A 12,562-nucleotide genomic window follows, 5' to 3' on the forward strand; every position below is an offset into this window, starting at 1 on the left:
GCGGGATATCACATTACTCCTCGAAGTCCCGTCCGAGATTAGGGAACGAGTTGCATCAGTGATCGGGGACAGAATCCCATCATGTACACCGGGTCCGAACACGGACCCTTGGACATTTCTCTAGAGTGTGGCTCATCCATGGAGCAAGGCCCGGAAATCGGTCGGTTGTCCAGCTGGTCCTATACAATGGTATTCTCACGCGCGTTGCTCGTGTTCACCTTAAGGATACGAACGTTCGGACAAGTGAGGGATATAGCACACTGAAAAGCGTCTCGTGACGCTTCGGGTAGATCTCAAACCGCCCCCACCTCGTCGAGATATCTTCACTAGAGAGAAAAAAAGACAAGCGGACACCAGACACGCCAGTCACCGACCGAGCTGCAAACCACCAATGCAGATCAATCTCGACTGTTGGATACTAAAGAGTGGGCTTCACGTTGACGTAGGTTTGTGGCCCAGAAACGCGACATTCACAGAAATCCTATAAGCGATCCGAGTTGTCCAACCATGACAACGGCACAAAACTCTGCTCCATTTCGCCACAAAAACCTGTCGACGAAGACACACCGCGGAACTCAGACACATGTCCGCTTGTCAGAAGCTTCCTTGGAGAGATTATATATGTGAAAAAACGGAATTTCTCGATTAAAAGCTCAGTGACCCACCATGAGCATCCCATATCTTAACTGAATATACGTAACCTCTCCGCGGGAAGAGCTCAGAATCGAAAACTCACTCTCCAATGGTTTTCTGAACGAAACGTCGTGCTTGGGATAATTTCCACGGAGATCTGTCGATATATTCGTCGCCCGGATGCAATTTCGAGGCCGAATCATTGAACGTCTCGTCCTTTCGCGGGCTCGCTGCACGGGACCGGGACGACAGTTGTTCCGCACCTCGAGATTCATGGCTCAGTCGGGGCTCCTGAAATTGAACCTTCCCTGGCTCATCTCCGCCACCCAAAACGATGCTTGACTCTGTCCGAGGGCAGCTCTGTTGGATTTCAAGGAGAGCTCGCCAAGCTCCCGAAAAGGATGCCCGACGTACGTAGTATATTGCTTTCGATTCCGAAAACTGAAACTTATCACTGCGAAGATCTCTCCGCATCTTGCCGTTGGGATTCAATACAGAAGGGCTTCTAAGGAAATTCCTGTTAATCGTCAGGGTTCGAGTCGTCCAAGAATCCGAAATCTCTTAATTTGCCGCTGCGAAGATGAATATGGCGAAAAATGCTTCGCTGCCTCTCACTGCGCTCTTGGAACATTTCTCACCGGCAGCGGAACTCCGAGCTCGCTCCAACAATTCGATCGCTCAAAATGATCGGGTGGACGCTTCCCATTGTATCAATCACCCTTTAGAGCAGACACACGCCGTGTGTCTCTGCAGGTTCATTTGTGGAGCGCCTTCAGCGCTCGAAACGATAACGGTAGGCGGTGCCCACCCCGATGCCGACTTCTACAGAGGTTCTTCAACCAGAGGCACCATGACAGCTGGACACGTCAAGTTCTAAAACAATTCATCCGATGATTCTTTCGGTGAGCATTTTCTCTCAGCTGTCCGAGAATCGTCCGATTCGGAGCGCTTCTACAGAAAAGGAAGATTTGATCGAGGTGAATGTCATAGGAGAACATATTTTTCTCTAGACACTCGGAGCGGAACTCAATCTAATGCTATCACCGATAAGCATCATCCGCGTAAGACAATCTAGCGTTTGTACAGTACACTACTTTCATCCGGCATGTTGTTCGCCAGGGAAGTTCGATGTCTGGAACCCGTTCGCCCTGTGTCGTGAAGAGGTGGTGGGTGTCTTGAACGAACATTTTCGCCGGTCCGAGATAGTCCAGCGGCCAGTAGACAAACCCCGCAAATCCAGTCGCTCGCTGACCGGGTTACGCAACGCGGAAAATACTTCGCTCAAAATTCATGGAACCAAGGCGGTGTCCAACAACGAGAGAGACTCTGTGGAGAAGCTCGATAATTCCTACGAATGATCTGGCGGTGAGGGATCGAGCTCGAAGGAAGACGCTTCTCGCGTACCTCATTCACGTGTCCCTTCCCCGGCCCAGGTTGATCAACACATCGAACGTGCCTTCGCTTACCGGAACAGCTCGTAAAAAACAAATGTTCTGACGAGATTGATCAGGTTTTACGCGTTCGTGATGAAGTGTCGCGGTTACTGCCTTCCGTTCCGAGTCGATGTCATCGACTTTTTCTGCTGCTGCTGTATATCGGAGATTCGATTCATCTTCTCGTCGTCGGATCAATTAATGGTAATCGGAGTACTGATCAATTCGACTCTCTCGTAAGCGCTAATTTTCAGCGGCTGCTTCTCCGGCTAAGTATGTAAACCCTGTCCAGATCTTGGTAACGGCGACGGTGCTGCGAATCGGGGTTCAAAATCATCTCGGTTAAGAACGTCATTGACTCAACGACCGTTCATTTAAGTGAGTGAGCGCGCTCGCTTTTCAGAGGTAGGGCTTGAGAGGTATTCGTCGCTCTTATTGCTAAAACACACATCCTCGATATCCGCGCCGCTCTCCTAGCTTTCCTTCGACCGTAATCCTGGTAAGACCCGGGGGGAATTTCCGGGAAGAAGAGGAAACGTCCGAGAGCCCGTCAGTCACCGAGGGTGTTTGTCGCAACCGCCGTCAGTGTTTACGTCGGCACCCGCTGAACGGCAAAGCTGACCGTGAATCAGTCGAGTTAACTATCTTTCCACCCGTCTATTTATCTGTTCATCTATCGTGTATCGGCGGCCAGTCAGCTCGCTAGCCAGTCAGTCAGTCAGCTTGCCAACCAGCCAGCTTGCGAGCGAACACAGCAGTGAGCGACAGGAAGGCGCGGGTCATCATGATCTGCGGGCTCGCCATCTTTGATCTCAACGGATGCGCTGACATTGTATGTGTGCGCCTAAATGTGTCGATGCTCGCTCCGCTTGGCAAGCTAGTCGAGCAAACCAGTGAGAATGTTATCTCTCTTCGACGATTCGCCCTCGTCTCTAATGTTGTAATTACTCCCAACGTCAGGTCGCCGGGCCTGTCCAAGACGATCAGTAGACGTCGGCAACGACGACGTCGATGATGAAGACGACGACGACGGCGGCGGCAGCGTCGACGACGACGCAGATCTCAAGAAGCTCACTCGCGGAGCTAGGGGAAAAGCTGAAGCTTCAGAAATCTTCCCGAAAACCGCTACGCGGAGGGCTTTCGGGGACGGTTATTGACTCGAGAAAAATCTGCCCGGATCGAGTGTCTTTATCGGTGACCGCAGACTATCATCATCATGACATCGTTTCATAGATTTGTCTAATAGAGCGAAGTCTACCACGGGTTCCTAGGGATTTGTGAGGAGCTTCGGCTTGGTAGCAGAATCCGTCGAGAATTCTCTCAAAACTGACACCATGCAGCTTCAGGGGAGCCCCAAAACTTCCGGCGCGGTAGGCGAAGAGTTCTCGCAATGACTCCGAGTTTCCGACTCTTTCCAACTGTCTAACTGCTATCCGTGCCCCTCCCATGAAGACGATGTCGGATTCCCATTCGAATTTAACCACTGATGTCAGGCATACATATGACGGGAAAATATAATATTCGTAACTTCCTCATGTCCTTACTGACTGAGCAGGACATTCGGGCACTCAAACGAATTGTGCTTCTTGAGGACACGGATCACTTCTTTGACATCGTACAAAATTGTTCACGTGGTCAGTGCACGGTCCGAACCAAATCCATTGCCAAGACCGATCTCATCAACAAGGTGTTCTCTTGGAGAATTTCCTCAAAGATCAATAGCGGACTCATATCGAAAGATCTACTTTTATCTACCTTTTTCAATAAAGAGCTCTGAATGAATGAATAATATATATGTACATATGTTGAGCTCGACTGGCTCTGACAGAGACCCGTATTGCAACTTATCTAATTTCATGTACAGCGAGTTATGTTGTGCCAGACCGGGTGGACGACCAGAACGACTGACTATTCCTTCATGCCCCCACGAATCCGCAGCTCTGATCGTCCTGAGATTCGCTGTGTGAGCCATACGGGTAATCTTTCCAGGACGCCCCGCTCAGTGAGGACAAAATCATCCAGGTGCTCAATTTCAAATCAGCGCCGGATGAGTTCAGATGTTATGATGCCCCATGTACTTCATCAACGCTGCAGACCGGATCAGTAACGAATTTCCGGTCGCCGAATATTTCTCGAGAAATCCGCCCGTGGGCTGGAGATTATTGGTGTTTTGGTCAGCGACCCCATTCATTCTCGTCCGCGGAGCTGGAAGAAGCTTGGCCTTCAGTCGGGCAAACACCATCATTGAGAGTATCCAAGAAAGCCGCTGGGTGAAATTCGATCGATGAAGCCGCGAAATGATCTCTTTATGATAATTTTCTGCATATCTGGAATCTTCGGATGTTACGCGTGTTTATGCGTATTTGAGATTCGCGTGGGTTTTTCGTCTGACATTCTGTGGATCTCTCTCCCCAGCATCACTCTCGAATCCTCTGGAGACCTAATAAACGGCGATCCTGAGAGATCGCGGAAGCCACGAATTGAGCGTGACAATGTTGGATGGCCAGCAGATGGAGGATCCCGCGGCCTTGAGGCCCGAGATCTTGCGGGAATATCTTCCCGAATCTTTTCTTAACGGCCCACTTCCCGCCGCCACAGAATTTCTTCGACCTTGCACCCTTCCTGATTAGAGTGTCAAAGCGGGACGCGGCTCGGACGATCTCTTCCCCACTAAACCATTGCTAGTGAGTTCGTCTCAGACTTCGCTGTGAATTCTGTGCGGTGACGCTCACCGTATTCCTTTGCAGGCAGCTCCGTTAAACGATTCATCATCCTATGCCCCACTACTTCAAGAGGTTCGAGTTGGCGGAGAGCCGGCGAGTCGATCCTGGCAGGAGAGGACAATAGAGCTCGGAGGTGTCAATTCCGCGGCTGTGGAGGATATTTTCGAAGAATCGTGGCAGTCTTTTCCTCTTTCGTAACCTCGGGTCAACTGTGGATGCCTACGACCGAAGCAGGTGGACCCTATTTCGAAGCGGAGACTTCTCATCTTCGGAGACTTCTCTTACTTGAACCCAAAGCAGCTGTCGACCTTGCTCCAGGAGCTTCAAACCGCAGAAAGCCATCAACTCTTGAAGATAACTACTTGAATTACACCCAAAAGCTCCGGGAGCCTTAGGATCGCCCAGCAGAAAAACTTTTATATCCAGTCGGCTCAGTTCAAGTCTGACCGTATATAAAAAGATCTTTATAGTTCGTCCGACCTTCCTTGTTCAATACATTCTTCGGAATTTCAAACACATCCTGGCTCAGCAGAATGAACTGCTTTCAGTTACGAATCCATCTTCCGCCTGACCGGCCTTGCTAGGTCGAATCCGATCACACAATTCCGAATCCACACGAATTCTTAAGCCGTCCACAGAAATTTCGATCGGAATCTTGCGAGCTCGGTCGTGGAGCGTCGAGAGTCCGCTGAGCGCTGACTCAGTCGCTTAACGGATCCCGCGTAGCGACTGTCCCCACGTCAATTGTACGTCACTAAACGCACGGGCGGCACGGAGCTGTGGGAGTCTTTCTCCTTGATCGGCTTCGTCATCGATCTCGTTCTTGTCCACGGCGCGGCGTTGTTGATGGCCCCATTCGTCGGGGAAGAAGAATGGACAGCTGCGATCGAACTCGGTTTTCTGATAAGATCTTCTCAGATCCCAGTTCTAGTTCCCAGTAGAGGAATCCTTCTTATCACGAAGACCATAAACGGCGATGGAGAAAGGTGTGTCAAATCGGAATTCATTTTCTTGGTTTCAGTTTGCGCCGAGTTCTCGAGCGAATCAGGATTTGCATCTTTCGTCCTCAGTTCCCTGTCTCGGCGAAGGAACATATAGAGCTCGTTATGTGGAGAAAATTGTCGGGAAAAGTTTCCCTCATCGAATCCGCGAATATATGTATATATGTTGATCCCCTTCCCGCCGGAGGCATTGTCGGACACGTCAGTCATTGCCCACCAGGTTGGTCTTCTGGTAGTGTCTTCTGCGGAGATTGTGATCACGGAGAGGAATCTTCAATTTCGTTGCCGGAGTCGGACAATACCCGGTCCATTGAATTGTGAATCTCTCGCGCTCATGGACTTAATGACTGGAAGATTTGAGATTAGTTCATGCGAGCGTATCTGAGATCTCAACTCGCATATTTATGCAGAATCCATACCGCAGCGAGCTAGTGTTTTCGGTCGCGTTGGTACCTTCCGTGGGATGGTACGTCCAGTGGATGAACTTATTCTGTGATCTGCACAGGGGGCATTTCAATTCCTTGTTGGGCGTGAAGCGAGACATCACGGAGCACACTGACACAGCGCGCCAGTCAAGGTACAATCGCAGACATATAGATCGTTGCCTTGTGTCTCTCGTGTCCCAGAAAAAAAGGCTTTGTTTAATGATTTCTTGTCTTGTCATCGGAAAAGGAGTTCGCATAAATTTCCAGTGACTTGGTTCCTAGGAAACGAGTCTGATGGTCTGGGAATTCGTTGGTCTTCCAGGCGGACGTTCCTGAGAGCGATAAACCTCGGAGAGGATCCCTCACCACTTCTGGTCAAACTCACTATGGCAGCAAATGTCGGCTCCGCGGTTTCGAATATTTGGCGGTGTCCGCATAACTTATGAAGTAATGAATGGCGCGCACGATGCCTTTTGGAAAATGAAGAACGAAAGCCTGGCTCTAGAATTTATCATCTCATGGAAATAGAGCGGAAAGGTCTGAGACTCAGGGCGTCCTCGATTTCTGGTGGCTTACTTTTATCATCAGAATCTGATTAATGAATCCTTTTGTTTTCGTGGAGGGTTGGGTTGTTCCTGGAAGTATTAGCACTCGAGGCGTATTACTGCCAGTATATTTCTGCTGATTGACGTAATGTCCGCCTTTGAGTTAATTCCGATTCGGAACTTCGAATGAACGTCAGTTCTCGAATTATTTTTTCACCGAGGATATTCCCTCATTCTACCTCTGTCTTCCGAAATGACCCTTATACGGGTCAATTCCGGAATTTCGGAAAATACAATAAATCACACGGGAGCTACGAGACTCTCTCGGCGAAATTTTTCTGTGCGGCGTGGAAAGACCGTCGTCCTGTCGGTATCAAATCATGACAATCTAGGTGAAGCAGAGGACTTCCATTAGCGTCACGCTCATGTATGGAAAATGTGATTCGAAGTGATTGATCCAACCTCGTAATGAACACTATTCTTCGGGCCGTCCGAGGAGGATGAATTCGGGTGGAGAATCCAGCGGGCAACCTGATCTCCTTCACATACATCAGGGTGTTCACATTATTTGATGCGGAGACTAATCTTGAGGAAAAGTGGAATAATTTCCCGACTAGTCCAAGCATAACCAGGTAGAGGGTTGGACACATGTATTGTATCCTCTCCAAATTATAGACACGAATGAGATAGGGTTATCTCCCTTGTGCTAGGATCCACTCGATCGCTTTGATCCGATTGATCCAGTATCGGTATTCCAAGGCCGCTGCGCTGGTCGACGTCGCTGACAAGTGTGTTTGTTGTCGGTGTAGGTCTTTCCGAAAGTGTGGCTCATGAATAAATCGTGTTTGTTTGAATCGAAGGTGTTCTGACTCGTTGACGTAACAACCAGTGTCTACCGGCTGAGTGTTGGGCGAGGGAGTGGTCGCTGCTTTCGGACGTGGGTTACCGGTCATTATTGTTCGACAGGGGGGTACGGCTGACTGCAGCTGGTCGAATATCGTCCGTCCGTCCGTTCCCCTAGCCGTGTTTACGACGCGTTGGGCGCTCCTCCGACGGTAGTAGATTCACTGATGGGATCGTTAAGCCCAGTATGTCCCGGCTAGATATCATGCCTAGATTGGTCCAGTTCACAGTATCATCCGCAAGGGTTCCGACGTGACTCCGAGTCAGGGACTCCCTGCGACAACGCTGATGAATTAGAGAAAAACTCCCGGAAAATAATTTCCAAGGCTACGCCTAGTGTGTGGAAACGCTGTGACCGTGTCCCGCGTTTGGGTTATTCCAAAAGCTCGTGCTTCCTAATCGAATTCTTTCGAATGAGCCCAGTCGTCGCGATCCATGGTCAGCTCTTCTAGGTTGCGATATTCAAGCTTCCATCGTAGCAGAATTCCCCCTCCCCCAGAAGTCTGCGAGATGCGTGAAAACCTCGATGTCGGATCGATTGCTTCTGACGCTCATCGAGAGCGAATTCAGGATTCAATCGGCCCCCATTTGAATCTCTGTCAACGGGAGACGGATCTTGAGAGAGTGATCGATTAGACGACTAATTTTCAGAGACTTCGGGCACGCTATGATTCGATTCTGCGTTCATAGAAACGCCGAGGACCACGGAAGAACGCACGGCAAACGAGGATTCAATTCCGACGTTCCGAGACGAAGGGTTTCAGAGGAATCGATTCCGGATCTGAGCGACCCTAACCGCTGCTCGCTACAACGTTCTTGCTCCTTCCCCAGGAGGCGCATGGAAGCTCGCGGATTTCCAGGATGTCTTCGAGAGGAATACCAAAGAGCAAAGAGGTCATCGAACTTTTATCCGTTGAGGAAATCAGAGAAAAGCTTGCTGCTCGGTTTCACTTCCAAGCCCACCGCAGCGTACTAGGCTAGGCATTGGAGCTTGTTCTCGGAAACCGAGTTCCGCCAAGTCGGAAACAACGGGGCCCTCAAGGATGGTGTCGGGAACATGATGACACCACCGGGCCAGGACTCGATGGCGTTCCCTCTTCTCCGTGGACCAGGCCGGGTTCCTCCTACGGGATGGAGGAACTTATATCTGCTGACGACATCGAACTCGTCCGATCCATTGATAGTCATGATTCAAGATGACTCTCTCGCTCTTCAGAAAGTTCTGGATAACTTTCACGCCTGGTCGACGAAGATTGGTCTCGAATTATCTATACACGAATGTGGCATGATGCGGTTCGGATGCAACAATCCAAGCTTTCGGTATCGAATTGGCTCTGAGTCCCTCCCTGACCAAGATTGCATGAAGGATCTCGGAGTCCTTTCGCCAGCGCTGTCCTCCAAAGAGCACACTGTAATCACTGCCAAGAAACGTGCCTGGATGTGCCTGGATCGACATATGCCTGGATCTTGAAATCCTTCACGGTTAAACTGTGTATCTCTAACTGTTAGAAACCTATTTTCTTCCCGAATTTCCATTTTGCTGTCTTGAATGGAACGCTCTCTTGAAACGGGATCGCGATCTTCTCGAAAAAATACAGAGAAGGTTCCCTCGCCATGTTGGCTTTCGATGTAATACGTCCATGGCTTGTTTCAATGATCCCGTCATCGGAGAATAGATGCAGGTTATCGACCTGAAATACCCTCGAGAGCTCTCGACGGACGATGCGGCGTCTGATGAGCTATTCAGCCTCAAACACAACTGTACTCGCAGGGGCTCCGACTTTCAGCCCAAGTCAATTGCTAGGATTTCCAGAATTAGTGATTGTTATCCACGGCGGGTTGCCTGTGTTATGAATCCAGTAGCCCTGTGATATTCCATATCATGCCCGTCATTGAGAATGAATTGTGGGCAGAAACAAAGAATTTGAAAATTCTAGCTCCTGTGGTAAAACGTTCCAGTTCCAGAGACTCCTCTCTCCGAGTACAGCTCTCCGAACATCTGCTTCTATTTGATTGATTTCGACCGTAAGTCTTGAGGACCGATCTAGAGTCTCATCGGACGATCGGAGCCGCCGTAATGAAGGGGCCTATTATTGCGAGGCCGCGAGTCGGAGGCGACCTTTCTCGAAGCATTTGAGCCTGGCCTCGCACTTTCGCGCCGTTCGACAGAGGCTGTAGCGGTCGTCTCAATGAGATTCACTCTCTTCGTTACCCTCGAGCTCAAACTTGGATTCGAAGGAACTCAGCTATCGCGGACGGGAATCGCGGTATCCTTGAGCCCGCCATGGCGAGGTTGCACTGTATAAATCAGAGTCGAGTGCGCTGCGCGAACCAATCCCGCAATTGCGAGCCTGAGAACTGGTCGTCACAGAACCAGCCATGGAGAGGAATACCGTGAAGGCACATAGATGGCCGAGAGCGATGTTGTCAATGATGGCACTGACCGACACGTGTGCTGAGGCAGTAAAACGTTCGAAGACCCTGCGTAAGAAATACCTTGATGGGGAAATTCCCGTTGTATATGTATACTAACGAGAGACGACACCTTTTGAGTTTTTACGAGGAAGTGAAACAAAGAGTCCGGGATACGCAGGAGAACGGATGTCCCGGAAACCAAGCCTTCAGATATACAATATGTATAGAGAGAAACGAGGACTGACCGCGGTCGGCACTTATAAGAATGGAAGAGGAAGTAGGTAGTACCCTACTCGCACAAGCGATAGTAGGTATGCTACCGACTCGAAAACATAGGAGTCCGTTCTAAAATATCCACCCATGCTTTTGTTTGTTTGTAGATGCAGGGAGAAACTACTCAGCACGTGCTATCATAGTGTACCCCACAACACTCCAGTGGAGCGGGATTTCGTAAAATATTGGGGTTCCGGGAGCTCCTGGATCGTGGAATGCTGCGGGATAACAAGGGAGTACTCGAGCGATGGGTGTAGGAGACCCGACCGATCTGCTGAGAAATCGCCCCTGAGACGAAAGGGATGTGATCCTGTGATATCGTACGGCAGGATCATATGGATCAATTAATCATGAGCCGAACGGTCGGAGCGACGTGGCAGATGCGAGAAGCGGTGAGTTGTAGCGAATCAAAATTTTGCGGCAGTCAAAAACGGATCCTCGTCCAAAGAACACACCCCTCCCTCTCAGCAATGTGCGATTCTTCGGGACCATAGAATCTCATACATTCAGTTTCCAGGGCAGCGATCATTCACAGTTCGGTCTCACAATTGGAGGGAGAGCTCGACCCAACCATAATTTTCCCAAGCTCATGATGGCCCCCATCACCTCAACAGATCGCTCGAAGGGACCGCGGGGAAAAGTGGTGACGAAAAGTTACGATCAGGGAGAGGGATCAGGACAGGAGTGCATATTTCTGTTCGCCACAGTTATGGAATTTATCCGGATAGACTTTTGATGCAGCTATTAAACCACTCAAAATCAGTAGCGAAACGACGATCTTGGCGCCCACAAGCAATCCGGACCGCCGCCTAAACCTAACCCACCAGAAAAGGAGCTCGGAGTCGCGTCGCCGAAAGCGGTGTGTCATCGATCGAATTATTATCACTTCTCGCCCTCGCCATGATCTAAGAAGAGCCTCTGTCCCTTCGCTCAACAAGCTGAATTCCGCAGCTGTCCGAAAGGTCACGATGATCCCTAGGCCGTGATTGACCCTGTCGGCCATTTTGCCAGCGTGTGGCCTGTCTCTTCCGGGAAACCTATCGCGTCTCCCTCAGAGATGATTCGAGGGGAGCTTTGTCGAGAATTATTCACCGCAATGCTATCAATGATTTGGTGAAGCCTTCAAGAGGCCTGACAAGGCGTTCTCGACGCCCTCAAAAGCTTCCTGACCATTTGCCCGATGGAGGCTTCGCGCAGGAAAGTATCAACACGATGCAGAAGACGCTGGCGTCCCATTCGTGGGTGTCCGCTCCGAAACCTTTCTATCCTCGTAGCTTCCGTCCCTTTGATGCCACTTCGAGCTCCTTGGCGGCTGTCCAACCGGAAGAACGAACGAAGCCGAAGCCCCGGCAATTTTCTCCTCCGACGAAATTGAAATGAATGTTTTTGTCGAATTGCACATCCGTTGCCGTCCCGCCATGCTTCATGGCGAGTGACCTGGCCCAGGAGCACCTTCGCTGACCTGATGGATGAAGTCCGACACCAACGCAGACGGGAATTCCCTGACAAACGCCTCGACTGAACTCGACTGAATATGGGTCTTTCGCTCTCAGAAAAGCTCTCAGTGCGTCGGCGTCGGAAGCGAGAGAAATGCCGTGCATACCCTCTCGATGGAAGCTAATGGGCTCTAAATGGTGAGGGTCGAGGGATCCTTGGTATATGGTAGGGACATTCTTCGTCGGAAGACTTCGACCACTCAAGAGGAGATGCCTCCGTCAGAGGCCGGGTTTTGCCTTACAAGGAGGTGACAGGGGCCGGCGCATAATTCTCGACGGAAATTGGAAAACTCGGAGTGCACAGAAAACGCAGAAAATTTCGTCGAGGTACGGCTCTGCTAATAGAAAAAAGGAGCGCTCCGAGCGTCATCTTCACTGATTCGACACGGGTCTCGCGGGAAGCCGAATTGGAATTGATGAACTCCCAACGAAGGAGAAGCGAATCCGCTCAAACCCTTCTGGACCCCTTATGTCTCCACCGTTGGAAGTCCTGACCCCTATACCCAGCCCGTATTCTACACCCGTATATATGGCGGGGTGCTTAAGCTCAAGGCTACTATTATTATCGACCGATGAGAATCATGCGGATTCTGAGGAATTTATTAGGGACTCGGGGAGGTGAGTCACCTTAAACTCCTGCCTCCAAAGCACTGTTGGGATGCAGTTGGGTTTCACCGAGAGAACAGGTCGAGAATCTTGAGACTGCCGATCTTTT

The sequence above is a fragment of the Galendromus occidentalis genome, unplaced genomic scaffold (assembly GCF_000255335.2).
Source record: "Galendromus occidentalis unplaced genomic scaffold, Mocc_1.1 scf7180000077183, whole genome shotgun sequence".
In the NCBI taxonomy this organism is placed as follows: Eukaryota; Metazoa; Arthropoda; class Arachnida; order Mesostigmata; family Phytoseiidae; genus Galendromus; species Galendromus occidentalis.